The 16,349-nt window shown below is 39.4% G+C and overlaps 1 long non-coding RNA gene across 2 annotated transcripts in view; it reads left to right on the forward strand.

The window, feature by feature from the left end:
• The window catches only part of LOC117436865 (uncharacterized), a 182,503-nt gene extending 170,658 nt beyond the window's left edge, over nucleotides 1–11,845 (forward strand). For both annotated transcript variants that reach the window (XR_004550210.1, XR_004550230.1), the window contains 2 exons: nucleotides 9,184–9,282; nucleotides 10,059–11,845. This is a non-coding gene — a long non-coding RNA (uncharacterized lncRNA). The remainder of the gene's footprint in view (nucleotides 1–9,183; nucleotides 9,283–10,058) is intronic.
• Nucleotides 11,846–16,349: the final 4,504 nt, after the last annotated feature.

Below are 16,349 nucleotides of genomic sequence, written 5' to 3' on the forward strand. Positions count from 1 at the left end.
TTTCTGTGAGCTGTCATTGCACACCTGAGGCTCAGTTGTCCCAAGGCTTTCCATGAAGATTTCAACCTCTGCTTGGCTGGAAATTATTTATGTGTGAGGTGAATTAATCCTGCCAGTGGAGAGTGGAGTTTAATCATAGTTTAATGCATAACGCTTTCCAGTTATTTTCTTCTTGGTTCAAATTTTCCACTGCTTTCAGCCAGCTGATATCTGGTATGAAGCATACATCACTATCTTCTTTCTTCCTTGTGGGACTCCCTTTACGATCAGCCCATGGAGCATTACCTCTGCAAGTCTGTAACCTCACTTTCATTTAATTTCATGCAGATGTTCAGTTAGAAAACAGATTGTCCCATCATTTAATACAGTACATCTTTGGATTTACAAACTGTTTGCAAGCACTATGGCAGTTGAGTAGTTTTGAAGTAAATAAGATTGACTTGGATAACTCTACTTGGCTATATACACATACAAGCTTGGGTGCATGGTAGAAAGCTAGGAAATGTCTCCTGAGTGAGGTAGGATTGAAGGAAAGATAGTAGCTCAAGCAAAGCTTTCCAGGGACTTGGAGTCAGGGTGCAGAGAGGGTCAGTTAGCTTCCTGGTACATTCCTCTTCTACACTGCAACTATCAAAGCTCATGAAGCCAAAGGTCACAAATTACTTGTAAAGTGTACACTTTTAAGAATGCGGAATGTTTGTACAATTTTCAGAGTAATTGAGTCAGGGTGTATCACTCAAGCTTCTATTTTTTGAGGAGAGTAATATGGTGACTCCAGAGGCAGTAAATCTGCTGACACTTGATAAAAAGTTATCAAATATAAATAATGGTTCGGAACATTTTTGTTTGTAAGGAAGATGATATATCTGATTTTTATTATTAGAGAACAAATTCTTCTAATCACCACTGTATAAATTTTGGGCATTATTTAATATAATGCATACCTCACTAAGTAAATGATCAGACCCTTGTTAGTTTGTTGTTAATGATAAATCATATTCAGTAATACCCATAACTTGATATTTCTTTCATCTTAATGTACGTAATAAATGTAGAATTACCTTTTCAGAACATCTTTAAAATTTTTAGTAAGTGTATCTGAGAAAGTTTTCAGATGTGAAGACTTGAACCCAGGTTAAAATTTGATTTTTTAAAATATTTTATCTTTACTTGTCACAATCTAATATTCATTTAATAAATTAGCTTAATAACTTTGAGATTATGCTGTATGTCCTTTGTAATGGAAATTAATTTTTAGAAACAGGAGAAGACTGAATATTTTCTGTCAGGGCCTAATTATTTACATCAGCAGTGTACAGCTTTTCTTCCTGAGGGCCAATTGTGTAATTTCAAAAAGGTCAAGGGGCCACAAATCAATATTCAAACTGTTTTTCCAGACTCGATTACACTGAGGAAGGTTTTGATCATTTTCTTCCTCAGGCTGTTTTAGTTCAGGTGGAAGGGCAAAGTGCCTGTCACTATGAAGAGCAACCTCCTTGCAGGACCACAGTCCTCAGGGGACTAGTGGAAGCTGTTGAGAACCTGTAGACAGAAGGAGAGCAGCAGTTCTGTCTACTTATGAATGTAATGAAACATCTGATAGAAGACAGTTCCACATGCTTACTGACTCTGCTAGGACTCACAGCTCTAAAGTTACCTAGATGGATAAATCAGCTTTTACTTTAGTGGCTACCAGGTACCAAAGTGCACACACAGAAATCAATTCTTCTTACATATGCTATGAAACTAAGCTAGGAGCCATGGCACTGGTGGTGCAAAATTGACATGTGCAGTTCTCAGTGCAGGAAAGACATGGACCTGTTAGAGAGGATCCATAGGAGGAACACAAAAATGATCAGTGGGACAGAGCACCTATCCTACGAGGAAAGACTGAGAGAGTTGTGGTTGCTCAGCCTGGAGAAAACTCTGTGGAGACCTTATAATGGCTTTCTGGTTCTTAAAAAGGCCTATAAGAAAGATGGGGAGAGGTTTTTTAGCAGGGCCTGTTGCAGTAGGACAAGGGCTGATGGTTTTAAATTGAAAGAGGGGAAATTCAGGCTGGATATGCGGAAAAAATTTTTTACAGTAAGAGTGTTAAAATACTGGCACAGGTTGCCCAGAGAGGTGGTGGATGTGCCACCCCTGGAGAGATTCAAAGGCCAGATGTGGTTCTGGGCAACCTGATCTAGTTGAAGATATCCTTGTTCATTGCAGAGGCGTTGGAATAGATGGCCTTGGAAGGTCATGAACTTTGGAAGATACAAACTATCATCTTTTTCCCAGTACCTGATTCAGTAATAAGTTGGTGTTAAGTGACAATTAATTAAATTAGGTAAAAATCCTCTTAAGACAATTTTGCCTATGACAGGTCTTCAGACTAAGTGCACATGCCAGCTGTCCTAGAGTCTTGAAAGATTTACCTAAATCTAATTCAATAATCAAGTGAGATTTGTGGCCTCGTGCTGGTTACAATTTTGTATGAGAAGCAAAAAATCAAGAGATGGAATTTTGCAGATGTGCAAAAATGTTTTTGATTGAAAAACTGCGTTTAAGATTTCAATCTGGAGCACAATAATGCCATGCGGATTTTATGGTTTTCATGAAGGAAATAAAATATAAAGCAACTTAAAAATTTGAAACTGACACAGCTGAATTTATAACATATGCAAATTGTCTTTTCCTGAAATCATCTGGTCAGAATTAATCCAGACAATAACAAAAAAAATTAATAGGTCAACATCAAGCAAAACAGCCATGGTCATGCAGTAATGTAAGTGGCATAGAGTAAAATCACCTCTATGCAGTGTTTAAGCTTATCTTTATTGGTAAGCATGCATTATTTTTGGTCTCCTATGAGAAACTTTATACCACAGCAAATCAGTGGTGGTGTATGCTTGTTTGCATGCATCTTAACCTACCATCCTAATCTATAAAGGAATATTCCAGTAAACTATTTTTCCCCCCACATTTTTGATAAGGATATCAGGAGATATTAAACCTACTTGAAAAAAAAAGCATTGCTTTGCTGTCACGCATAATGACCCAGGACAAAGTCCTTTAGGGGGAAGAAACTGTAAAAAATATTTATCTTATCTAAGTAGTTCTATCATAGAGTGGATCATGGCTTAATGCTATGAATATCCATTTGCCAAACAAAATTATAACTTTTAGTTGTATACAATTTCTGGCTCCCTGGAAAATGATGCCACAGAGATACCATTTTAAACTTCTCCATCTACCTTTTGTCTTTTCCTTAGGAATGTGACAAGACTTTATGCGTGTAAAAGATCCAGAGTTCATGCTTTACTGAGCAGAAATCAGCAGCCTCTGCTTCTACTTTTGATGTGTTTTTCTGTGCTGTGGAAACTCATGTAGAATTTTTATGCCCATCAGACAGAATTTTATAACCAAAAGTAAGTTTTTAATTTAAAATCCATCATAAACTATTAAGTCTAGAATCCTAGATGTTATCTGGTTTTATGTACACAGTGGACAAAGTGCCATCAGTTATGTGCATACGCAAAAACTGTTTAAGGGATTTATCCGTGTTTCACTTCAAGGGACTGGAGTCAAACTACTGATTTAATCACATAAGAACTTAATGGTAACTGGTGCAAGAGACCAGTGACGTTACAGTACTTACCACAATCAAGACCTCTAAACAAAAGGATCTTTCCAACATGCCTGAGAAGGCAGGTTTTAATGTTTTAATATCAGATTTACTTATTTGAAGTATGTGATATCACATGGGATTTTGATTTAGAAGAGTGATGCAGCAGTATGCTGAAATCACAATATAAACATGATGTAGCAGTTGTAGTAACAGTGGAATCGCGATACAAACCTGGTTCCTAAAACTGGTCTCTCTATGCTTCACTGTCAGATAGAAGGATATTTTATCCTGATTGTCCTAGACAATGCTTTGAATAAAAAACGGTCTGGAAATATTTAGCCTTGCAGAAAAGGACTCGGGGGTGCTGGCTGATGAGAAAATGAACGAGCCGGCTTCAGTGTGAGCTCGAATCCCAGAAAGCCAACCGTATCCTGGGCTGCATCAAAAGAAGTGTGACCAACAGGTCAAAGGAGGTGATCCCTGCCCCTCTACTCTGCTCTTGTGAGACCTCACCTGGAGTGTTGTGCGCAGTTCTGGTGTCCTCAACATAAAAAGGACATGGAACTGTTGGAACAAGTCCAGAGGAGGGCCACAAGGATGATCAGAGGACTGCAGCACCTCCCATATGAAGACAGGCTGAGAAAGTTGGGGCTGTTCAGCCTGGAGAAGAGAAGGCTGCATGGAGACCTCATAGCAGCCTCCCAGTATCTGAAGGGGGCTTATAAGGAGGCTGGGGCAGGACTCTTCATTAGAGACTGTAGTGATAGGACAAGGGGTAATGGGTTCAAACCTAAACAGGAGAAGTTTAGACTGGATATAAGGAAGAAATTCTTTACTGTTAGGGTGGTGAGGCACTGGAATGGGTTGCCCAGGGAAGTTGTGAATGTTCCATCCCTGGCAGTATTCAAGACCAGGTTGGATGAAGCCTTGGGTGATATGGTTTAGTGTGAGGTGTTCCTGCCCATGGCAGGGGGTATTGGAACTAGATGATCTTAAGGTCCTTTCCAACCCTAACTATGCTATAATTCTATGATACAGATAGAGTAACAATTCTTAGTGTTCTTAGTGCATTCTTATTGTTTGTTTCCTAAGAGTCTGAATCCTGCTTCTTAATTTGTAAGAATTGATATTGTTTTTTTCCCCCCATGTTAAGTTATGACTCTCGCGCAGTACTTCTGAAGGATGCATTTTGTATTTCCTTGAAATCAAGTCCTGAAAGTTGTCAGGGGAAGATGAGAGCTTGCATAATGCTAGGAGTTATTTGGCGACTCGAAGTCAAGGTCTCTGGGGTAATTGTGTGTGACATTTCAGATCTGAGATCTGTCTGCATCAGGAAGAGCTGTCTGCACCTGAGATCTGTCAGCAGTCTTATTTCAGTGCCTCTGCTGAAATTCAATCTTTAAAATCCCTCATTGATATTTAGGATTATGTGTGAAATCTGATTAATGTAGCAGTAAATGGAAAATCAGATTGTTAAAAACAATCATGAAGTGTTATCATAACTTGTCTTGAACCCTAAGAAAATGTTACACCAAGAAAATGCAAATGTTCTGAGAGAAAAATTAGATTCATATTTGAAAAGAAAAAAAATTAAGGAATTGTCTCCATGATTCATTCTTTAGGAACAAGTGACCTGGTTTCCCTGGACTTTCATGTTTAGTTTTTGACATGTATTGCTTAAAAGCCTCATGAGAATTATATGACATGAAATTAAAAATGAAACTTGACTAAACTTTTTCCTTGCTAGAAATGAGGGTTGATATACACTTTCTGGAAAAGGTTATTCAGAGTTTACATGGGAAACTCCTCTTTGCAAGGATATGATACAACACCAGTCACTAAGGAAGAAATTGAAAGCCAAAAATGAGCCCTTTAAAAAGATTAGCTCAGGTGTGTTCAGTCTTTTTGGCTTTTTTGAAATTGAGTAACAGAAAGCACATCTGTGAATGGAAAGTTGAGAGAGGTCTCTTCTGAATAAAATTTATTTAATTAATTTTATTATTTTTAATTATTATTCAGATAACTTAGCTCCAAAAAGGTGGTATAGGTTTCAGTCCAGCACTGTGTGGCACTGTCAAACGTAGGTTATAACCTATGGGAAATGAACTCTGCCCAGGAAGATCTAGAGGGAGCTGGGCTTGCCTGCATTGAAAGTCATAGAATCATAAAATCATAGAATAGTTAGGGTTGGAAAGGACCTCAAGATCATTTAGTTCAAACCCCCCTGCTGTGGGCAGGGACACCTCACACTAAACCATATCACCCAAGGCTTCATCCAGCCTGGTCTTGAACACTGCCAGGGATGGAACATTCACAACTTCCCTGGGCAACCCATTCCAGTGCCTCACCACCCTAACAGTAAAGAATTTCTTCCTTATATCCAGTCTAAACTTCTCCTGTTCAGGTTTGAACCCATTACCCCTTGTCCTATCACTACAGTCTCTAATGAAGAGTCCTGCCCCAGCCTCCTTATAAGCCCCCTTCAGATACTGGGAGGCTGCTATGAGGTCTCCATGCAGCCTTCTCTTCTCCAGGCTGAACAGCCCCAACTTTCTCAGCCTGTCTTCATATGGGAGGTGCTCCAGTCCCCTGATCATCCTCGTGGCCCTCCTCTGGACTTGTTCCAACAGTTCCATATCCTTTTTATGTTGAGGGCACCAGAACTGCACACAATGCTCCAAGTAAGGTCTCATGAGAGCAGAGTAGAGGGGCAGGATCACCTCCTTTGACCTGCTGGTCATGCTCCTTTTGATGCAGCCCAGGATACGGTTGGCTTTCTGGGCTGTGAGCGCACACTGCCAGCTCATGACTCGGTGTGTTGGGATGGAATGATGCCTCCCTGCCCCAACACCCCTAGTTTAAAGCATCCTTGACAAGTCTGGCAAGCCTCCTACCAAAACTGCTCTTCCTCTTTTTTATCAGAGCAGCTCCAACCAGCACCCAGTAGACCTGGCCTACAAATGTGGGCCCCATGTCCAAGACACCCAAACCCTTGACCATGACACCACCCTTTTAACCATTTATTAACCTGTCCAATCCTCCTTGCCTTTGGAAAGCCCTCCCCTGTGTCCTGGAAAATTGTCAAAAAGACTATCTGAGCTCCAGAATCCCTAACCACCTCTCCCTTCTTTATAGTCCTTCTTTATACTCTTCAGGCTACTACTATCTATATTCCTGCACCCACATGTATCACTAGAAGCGGGTAACAGTCCGTGGGACTTACTAGAGCAGGCAGCCTCTCCGCAACATCCCTGATCCGTGCCCCAGGTAGGCAACACACCTCCCTTGCAACCGGGTCAGGACGACAGAAGAGCGCTTCTGTCCCTTTCACGGCAGAGTTCCCTACTGTTATGACCCGCTGCTTTTTCCTGGCAGCACCAGTAGAGATCTTCTGTACCAGTGCACTAGCCGGCTGTTTCTGGTGCAAGTGCATTTCCTCATCAGCCCCCTGCAGGACAGCAAAGCGGTTCTGGGTGGGTACAGCAGATTTAGGAGGAAGCCCCTTGCTTTTAATTGCTCTCTTCCTCCTTTTGTGGTTTTTTTTTTTGTTACTAACTCCCAGCTTCCCTGATCAACAGCCCCCTTCTTTCCTCCATGAGTTAGAGGGGAAGCTTGAGGCCGCTGTGCTGTTTGGGCCTGGAGCAAGCAGTCCTGCTTCCTCTCAGCTTCCCTGACATCTTGCAGCTTACTGACAGCATCCCGTAGCTCAGCCACCTGCTGGAGAAGGACCTCCATCAGGGAGCAGCGAGTGCAGCCCTGCCCATTCTGCACCTTCCCTCACAAGACCAGTGCAGGCACTCTCTACACTGTGAGCAGCCTCCCCTCTCATCGGCTCTGTCTGGGTGCCTACGCTGGCCACCACCGGGACAGCCAAGGCAGAGGTCCCAGACCAGACCCTGGTCGTAGGGCGAGTGCTCACCATCCCACTCGCCTGCCCGTGCGAACTGCAGCGCAAACTACCTCGACCCACTCTGTTTGCCGGCTCTGTTCGCTGCGCTCCCTGGGTAGGTTTTTAACCACTCACAGTTGGTGCCACTCCTCCTGTCTCCGCCCCTGGTGAGTCACCTCCTTGCGTGAGCTGAGCTGCTGGCTCCTTGGGCAAGTCCTGTTGAGGACTTGAGGCTCTCTTCTCAGTGGCTCTTGTCGCTCTGAGGTGAGGCTCCTGGACGCTGATCTCCCCCTGCTCCACTCTGGTGTTGCAGGCATCCTCTCTCAAGCTACTCACTGCCCTGCTCTGCCTTTTCTGTAGAGGGTGGAACAATTTTCAGCTGCATACTATCATGAGATTATTTCATCAGTGTTCAACACTGAGAAGAGATTCATATGGCCTCTAAGTCTGTGTGGCTGTCTTGATTTCATCTGTAACAGTTATTTGTTTCTTCTTCCTAGTAGCTGGTACAGGGCTATGTTTTGGCTTTAGTCTGAGAACAATGCATATAACACACCGATGTTTTAGTTGCTGCTAAGTAATGCTTACTTTAAGTCAGCGGCTTTTCAGTCTCTTATGCTCTGCCAGTAAGGAGGGGCACAAGCATCTGGGAGAGACAAAGGGGCATTCCGTACCACAGCATGTCATGCCCAGTATAGGAACTGGGGGGAGTCACCTGGAAGCGACCCATCTGTGCTTGTGTTGTATCAGTAGGCAGGTGGTGAGCAATTGCATTATGCATCATTTGTGTTTATTAGTTTTGGGGTTTTTTTCTTTCCCCTTTTAGTTTTATACTCTCTCCGCTTGTTATTTCCAGTGTCATTATTAGTAGTGGTATTCTATATTATATTTTAGTTATTGGACTGTTTCCATCATCCCATGAGGTTTGCAGTGCTTTGATTCTCCTCCCAATTCCGCACAAAGCAGAGGGGAAGGAGAGGTGTGAGTGAATGGCTGTGTGGTTCTGAGTTACCAGTTGGGCTTAAACTACAACAATGGCCCATGTGCAGGTTCAGGTTGCTGGGCTTTATTGTAATGCAGTTGTATTATGTGGTTTGTTGTTTTTCTAATCTAGTGTACTATCTATTCCAAGCTTTCATGTAAACAGTGGCAAACAGTGCTAGGTGATTTCATATGTACTCCAAAAAGATTAATGACTGACAATCCTGCAATATTCTTTAAAAGACTCAGAATGAAAAGGCTAATAATGTTTATTTTATTTCACAGATGTCTACAATTTTCTTTTTTTAACTTTCTTTTTTAATTTATTTTTTTATGTACCTGATAGAGAACGTTCTCTGAGGCAGACTGGGCATTGGTTTGATTGGGTGGTTCCTGGTTTGTCTCAGGTGCTATCTTTGTCTGGATGCTCTGTTTCAATTTAATGTCTCTTTTAGGCTTCCATGGCACTGTCTAAAGTGAAACCAGGGCAAAAGTTTCCAGGACTCTTTCTTATTATTTTTCTAAGCTAGAAAAATAACAGTAAAGTCATTGTTATCCAGAACTATGAATTGAACTCCTCATTTGTCTATGAATGCAAATGTTTTGGAGTTTTTTACCTTCTCACTGCTCATACTTTCACTTGTTCTGTTTATTTAATTTCATCTTAAGTTATATAATGCTTTATATTTTTATTTCACAGGCTGAATTTGTCTATGATTTGGAAAGCTCCCAGAAAAAAAATCAAGAGTGGGAACCATCAAGTGTTACAGCAGTGCAAGAAATAGCTTATTTAGCTAAGGTAAAGTTAGTGGCTTTCTCCTCTTTGAGAGAATTTCATGTCCCCTTATATGAAGCTTCAGTGATGTGTAGCATACTGTAGTCAATAAATAGCATTTTCTTGTTCATGCCCATTGGAAATAATGCATGACACTGCAAGAATTGAACGACAAGCTTTATTCTGTTAATCCCTTTGTTTGTAGAAATGTTAAATAGTTGCAGATTCTCTCTTTATACCCTGAAGAATATTTTAGGCCTGGAAAGGATACTCAGCCTTTTTGCTTTCTGCTGGCTTTATGAATATTGTCTTCTTTTTCTTCTTTATATTCAAACCTACATACATGACATAAATCTTTATACCGTGTTTGTAGTGATGGCTTTTAATGTTTCATTGTGTTAGCATGTTGTGAATGTATATATTGATTGGAACATAGTAATTAAGAATTACAAAGGAGAATGCCTCAAAGATAAAATCCATCAGTGCTTCATCTCAAAGTGGTCGGATTACAGTAGGACAAAGAGAGACTAACACTATGTGATTTGTTGCTATTTTGAAAGAAGGCAGATAATAAAAAGGATATGTTTACCCAAATACCCAGGTTTACCCAAAATTATCTGATCCTGAAAAATTGAGTGATTTCCTTCTTAACTGCTTATTTTGTGTATCTGTATTCTCATCAAGAAGTCTCTGACAAGCTTGTAGCGGAAGGTACAATGATTCCTTTAGGCTTTCTGTCTTCTCTACTTGTTCATTGACCTCATGTAAAAGTAATTGTTTATTCTCAATTTTTATCCTAGTGTATTGAAGACAGACTTGATATTGTCAGACACTCAATGGAACAAGCTCCAGGAAACCTTCCTTCCAGAAAATAAAAATGGAATTTGAAATTTAAAACATGATGTGCTCATGGAAGAATGCATAGCAACCTGTGATGTTATATGATTCATTTCTATATACACATGGAAAGATTTTACAGAAAAGTATGATGGGAGATGTACAGGATATTTAAAGTGACATGAAGACTATTCCACATAATGATACTTATTTAATCTATCAAGAGCTAGAATAAAGGCTTAAATACTTGTGTTTGCCCTCTTATCTTTCAGTAAGTTGTCACATCATGCCTCATTCCATTACCTATTCAATCATCCTTTAAACCTGGTTATGTGTTTAGAGGGGAAGGCTGGTGAAGAGAGTAAAACAAAATGAACATGTTCTTCATTTGCTAAATCCCTAAAGATCTTGCTGAAATTTTACAAAAAAAAATATGTTTTAGATATATATGAAGCTAGTGTCAAAGAAGTCAGTGCTTTAAGTTGAAAATTTTACATGGCTTTGGTTGATTTCTTCTTTGTTTAGGAATTTTGTAACTAATATTATGTGGGTTTTAATGGTTTGAACTGCTGTTGCTTCTGTTTGGAAAGGTTTGGGGACATGTTTTGTTCATAGTTCAAGGTTTCATCTGAGCGCAAACATAAATATCCAATTTTTCAGATCCTTGAAGTGTACGGTTCTAAATATCAGTATGGGTGTTAGAAGGCATATAGCACCTTTGAAAAAGGCCACTGGAGAAAACTAGGGGAAATGACTACAAATTGCACTAGGAGAGATTTCATCTTGACTTAAGAAAGAAATATTTCACAGTAAGAGCAACCTCCCTAGGGATATAGTAGAGTCCCATGGCTGGAGGTTTTCAAGATGTGACTGGACAGGGTGCTAGATAATCTCATCTAGGCTCGCTTTCTCATGATAAACCTCCCAGCATGACTGCCTAAGGCTTGACAGGAACAGAACCAAGATCTCCGGGTTTATAAGACTGGGCTTTAATTTTGAGCCTGGAGCAAATATTTGTAATCCTCTCCATCTCTACCGACTCGCTCTAAAAGTAGAATATAAGTCCTGGTATTAGTGAGAACTGAATTTAGTTTAAAGGATTGGGTCCTGTTCTTTTTGGATTATTTCTATTTAAAATGTATTTCACTGATTTATTGTGGGTTGTTTTTATTTGTGGCAGACAGCTGTATCTGGTTATACGGTTTATTGTTTTGTATTAAATTTCTGAGCTGATTTTATGTCATCTATATGTAAATAAATTGCACTGCCAAAGTTGGGGGTTGACCTCCCAGCGTTTGCGTAGGAGTTATGATCAGATGTATCCTCAGGTGAGTTAACTGAATTGTTAAGACTAATGACTACACACTCTCCATTAAGGATGGGAAGTTCACATTTACGGGAGATACAATCCCTTGTATCCTTTGTAAACTCTTGTGTGTATACATCAGTCAAAGAAGGCATGAGTGAACAAGAACTCTCTCGTGTGTATACAGTAATGCATTTTGCTATGCAAATGATCAACAAAGGCTTTGAAGCTTGAAATATTTCCTGATTTATTTCTTAATGTTTTCTATGGGGGCATGTGTACCTTGTAAGCCAATATGGCCTGATAGAGGTGGTTTTGTGTCACTGGTGAGTGATTGCATGCTTTGTGGGTCATTCACATTAACATTTTGATTATGATGGGAAGTTACAGAGGACGAGCTGCAGACGATGATATTTCACTGGAATGTATTAATTTAGATGAAGAAAAGAGCATTTATGTAACCAAAAAGCTTTGAGGCGAACAATCTCATAAACAGATACTCTTTAAAGCAAACTGTCTACTCTGCATTATGGTGGTGTTTTCAGATGATGTTCCAATTCTGGTGTCCTTCAGAGCTTGCTGTGCTTCACAGCAGTTACGAACAAGGGAGGTCTGTATGAAACAATGCATGGCATGATCATAAGGATGAGGTGTTTGGTTTTCCTCATGTTTCTGTCATATATTGGGAAAATATAGTTAATCCTAGAGAGCACACGAATGAAAACTCAGAAGGAAGAGAGAGGGGGGATAATTCTGCAGGGATGAAAGCACTTTGCATTAAAACAAGCTTGATTCTGCCGCTTCACCACCACTGGGAGACAAAAGACAGGAGCAAGGACTCTGGTGTTAAGCGTGTTATGTCTTGATTCTTTTCTGACAAGAGCACTTGAGGCCAAGTTATACATTAGGCTTGATACTTGCACTGTCTGCCATTTTTACACCTCAGTGTGTCTATACACTGACCCTACTGCATGACGATAGCTCCTGTTCTTTCCTGGACAGCTTACAGAGCTTGCATGATCTGGCTCTAAGTGTAATTCATTCAGTGTTCCTTTAAAAAGCAGAGACAACAAGTAAAACCTCAGGCCTGTCTTTGGTTTAGTGAATTTTATACAGTCTGAAAGAGATCTACTCAGTCATACAAGGCAAATTCACCCCTTCCTTGAGCTCAATCGTAAGACACTTATCTACCCCTGGGATTCTTGTTGCTCATTCCCTGACTCTTCTATGCCCGTTCGTTGATCTCAAAAGGTTCTTTGGGCACTGGACACAGTCAAGATAGACAGCAGAGACCTAGTCCAAATAAGAGATGCACAGCATTTGAGAGAAAATATGCCTAGAAAGATTACCATTGTGAATATGTAATGAGCTTTTTGCATGGAGAGTGGCAATGAGATGAGTTTATGTAAAATCTAGTTTATGTCTCATACCATTTTTAAGCTTAATTCATCTATGCCTCTGTTAGGACTTCAGGTCCCCCTGTGCTTCCTTCACATGCAGGTTCTCTGTTTAACATTTGCTGAGATAATTATCTGTGGCTAAGAAGCATACAGGTATATAGTACAGTGTATGGAATTTGACGTTGAGTAGAAAAGGAACATTCTGTATACGCTTCAGTATTTATGAAAAACATTTCTTTTCCAGAAGAACTATATTCTGAAAGTACCAGGTGCTGGATTTACTTGAGCTAGTGCTTATTCTTGCATTGTCCCAGTACTGCTGTGTAGGAGCTTATACAATCACAACTGCAACAACTCTTAAAAGCACAAAGAAATAAGAATAAAGCTGTTTAGTTTGTAAACTGGAGAATAAAAGCAGCACTCTGATACTGTTTCAGCCAAAGAGTCCCCCTTATATTCTGCAATGACTGACATGTTTTGATCAGATTATTTTATCTTGTGGGGTCAACTTTAGGAAAGGAGCCATTCTTTTTCCATTGTCCTTATCCATGCACACAAAACTTCATTAATTCAAGGTCAGAAGAGCTGTTAGGCATGACTTGCTTGTTTTCATGTTAGTCTTCCATTTTTTTTTGTTATATAGACTTAAGACCTCATTAGGGTCTGCTTCTTCAATTCAAATTGTTTTTAACTCATGTTGCCAACAAATCAGTCAGTCAGTACCTATGAATACAGAACAGCCATGGAAGCAAATATTGATCACTCTTTAGTTGCTGCTTATTACACAGTTCCCTGGTGTGAGGAAGACATTAAGCAGAAACTAATAAATGTTATATCTCACACACATTTTCACATTCTGACAAATACAATTTTAGGATTTTTATTTTTTTCCCCCATTAAGAATGTTGCTGTTCTTGCTTAAGAAAAGATTAAAAAGACATTCTTCCTATTGTCTTTTTTGGTGCTAAAGAGTAGAAAGTTGCATAGGCATTGGAAATCATTATCAACTCTGGTCAACAGAGTGCAGTTGCTGTGCAATGATTATTTACTTGGTAGAAATATTTACATTTCCTGCTGTGTTAACTAGTGTTACTAGTACAGTTTGCAAGACAGGTATTTCACAGCTACCGCAAAGTCACTTGCTAGCTGGTCAGATTAGTATTAATCAGATTAGTGAAAGCCAGCCAAATTATTATAATAGTATTTGTAGCTTTTCCAGAAAAAAAAAAACAATTTCAGAAAAAAACCCAGAATCCTGCCACTTTTCCCTATTAATACTTTGCTGTCTGTAGCATGCAAGTGTCTGAAATACCATGAAACCAATGGTCAGCATTGTAAAAGGTAGCTGCATGATGCTGAGGAATACAGTATCAAACAAAAAGATTCGAGGTTCCCTTGTTGACAGGGAAGGTGGACTAACCCTCTTATGTCAACGTATAAAGGATTTCCAAATCAAACCTTAAAAAAACTCAGGCCCATTTCCTTATATTGTTTACTGCATTTCTTGAGGACTTCTCTTTGGTTGGGTGTTTTGGATATTGTGTTTGCTACCTGTGCCAGTTGTGGTTATCTCCTTCCACTCCCATAGTTATACTTTCCCGTCTTCTTTTGCTAGCTGGATGCCAAAGTGCTCCATCATAGCAGAGTCCCAGCAGGAGATGCTTCTCTGCTAGTTCAAGCTTTGTGGAAATAGGAAAAAATACCTGTCCTTCATGGAGGAGAGCTGTTGGCTCACACAATCTTATCCTATTACAGCTGAAATTCTTGTTTCAATCTCTTCATCAGCAACTGCTTTAACTCAAAGACGGGTCGGCGTAGGCTTGTAAATGCATCAGGAGTGTTCAAAGACAGCTTTCAAACAAGTTTTTTCACTACTGTTCCTCTCTCATCTATTGTGCTGAATAAATAGATTACATTGGTTAGATACCAAGATCAGGCCTCCTGGGTCTAAAATTCTGTCTGGAAATTTTAAAAGTTTGTTTTAACCACCTGTACACTACCAAGTGGTTATTTCTTTAAATAGGCTGTTTAATCCCTTTTAATCCCTCTGTATGTTGATTTGCTGCAACTAAGTCAACCTAAGAATTCTTCAAGCACACTTGCAGCTTTGGAATTTAAATGTAAATTTCCTCTAGGAAAAACAAATCAAGCATACATTGAAGACTCCTACCAAAAGTACATTAATATATACTATTCTGAAAATTTTTGGTGGAATAAATTGAGAGCTTCAGCAATGCTTCTTTCAGCAGTGCCAGATCCAGAGAAATTTAAATTGATTTTGTTTCTAAATTGAATTTCTTTCCAAATTCCAGGCCAGACCAGCAGTCATACATATGTCTCAGAATTTCCAGTGAAAGTACCTGCTATGCTGGACTAATATGAAAATATAAGTGAGTAATAGAAGTAAGGAACAGACTGTTCTAAAGAAGAGAAGAACTGGGCTTGTGAGGTCAATCAAATGTGAATTCTCGTGTAGATAAGAAAATGTGCAAAGGTGATTTCTGTTGTTATTTCATTTTCTCATCTGTCCATATAGTGAAGACTGCTTCCACAGTACAAAACCAAAAAAAAGAAAGATATTTGAGTCTTAATCAACGAGATTTTTAAATCAGGTTGCCTCCTCTGTTCTGCAAGGTAAAAAAGGCTGAAAATAATCCATCACCCTGAACTGTCATTCACATTCATCCATCACTATGTCAGAAATAAAACCTTTCAAGCTACAGGATAAATCAATCTAACAGTAGTATAACCCAATAAGGAAGAGAATGTCCTTGTATGCAAACAGCTACATGTGATATGAAAGAGAGCTAATACACATGCACACACATACTCTCAGTAGCACACAGATGCACCGATGTGTGCACGTACACACACATGCATACATTTAATGTATAAAATGGAGCTTAATTTTCATTTTAGCTTTGGAAAATGAATCCTGTTTACTGTAGGACCACTCGACACAATACTGCTAGCACAAAGTTCCCTTAGCATTGATGGAAATCAATGACATCAATTCCTTTCATGTCATCAACAAACAGCCAATCAATTCAGTTTTCATTAATCAGATTCACTAACTTCCACATGTAAAGTGTTATTTCCTACTTTCATAATGATTTTATAATTCTTCTGTCCTTGTTTTTTTGGTTCTTCTTATCTATTTTAACCTGAACAGAATATCATATTGATCATTTGCAGCCTTTACAGTATTGACAGCTAGAAAGACTAGAAAAGGTCAAATCTTACTACGTATTGATGAGCACCTCTATGAATAGCAGTTCTAATTTTCAGGTTCACCAAACTGAATTTAGTCACCAGACTGAATGTAGAAGCCTACAACCCACTATATCACCTGGTATCCTCTTACAGTAGAGAGCAATAGACATTTTCAATTAGTGATTCATCTTATCCTTGGATAAGCATCTAAAATTGCTTATGCCTCAAGTTTTAAGTCCAGTCTTTCTTTGTTTTCTTGTTTTTTGGCTTTGTTTTTTTTTTTTTTCAGTTGATTATAGAGGAATCTCAGGAATATGAGCTGACATATAGAAATC

Source organism: Melopsittacus undulatus, chromosome 1 (assembly GCF_012275295.1).
Source record: "Melopsittacus undulatus isolate bMelUnd1 chromosome 1, bMelUnd1.mat.Z, whole genome shotgun sequence".
Lineage (NCBI taxonomy): Eukaryota > Metazoa > Chordata > Aves > Psittaciformes > Psittaculidae > Melopsittacus > Melopsittacus undulatus.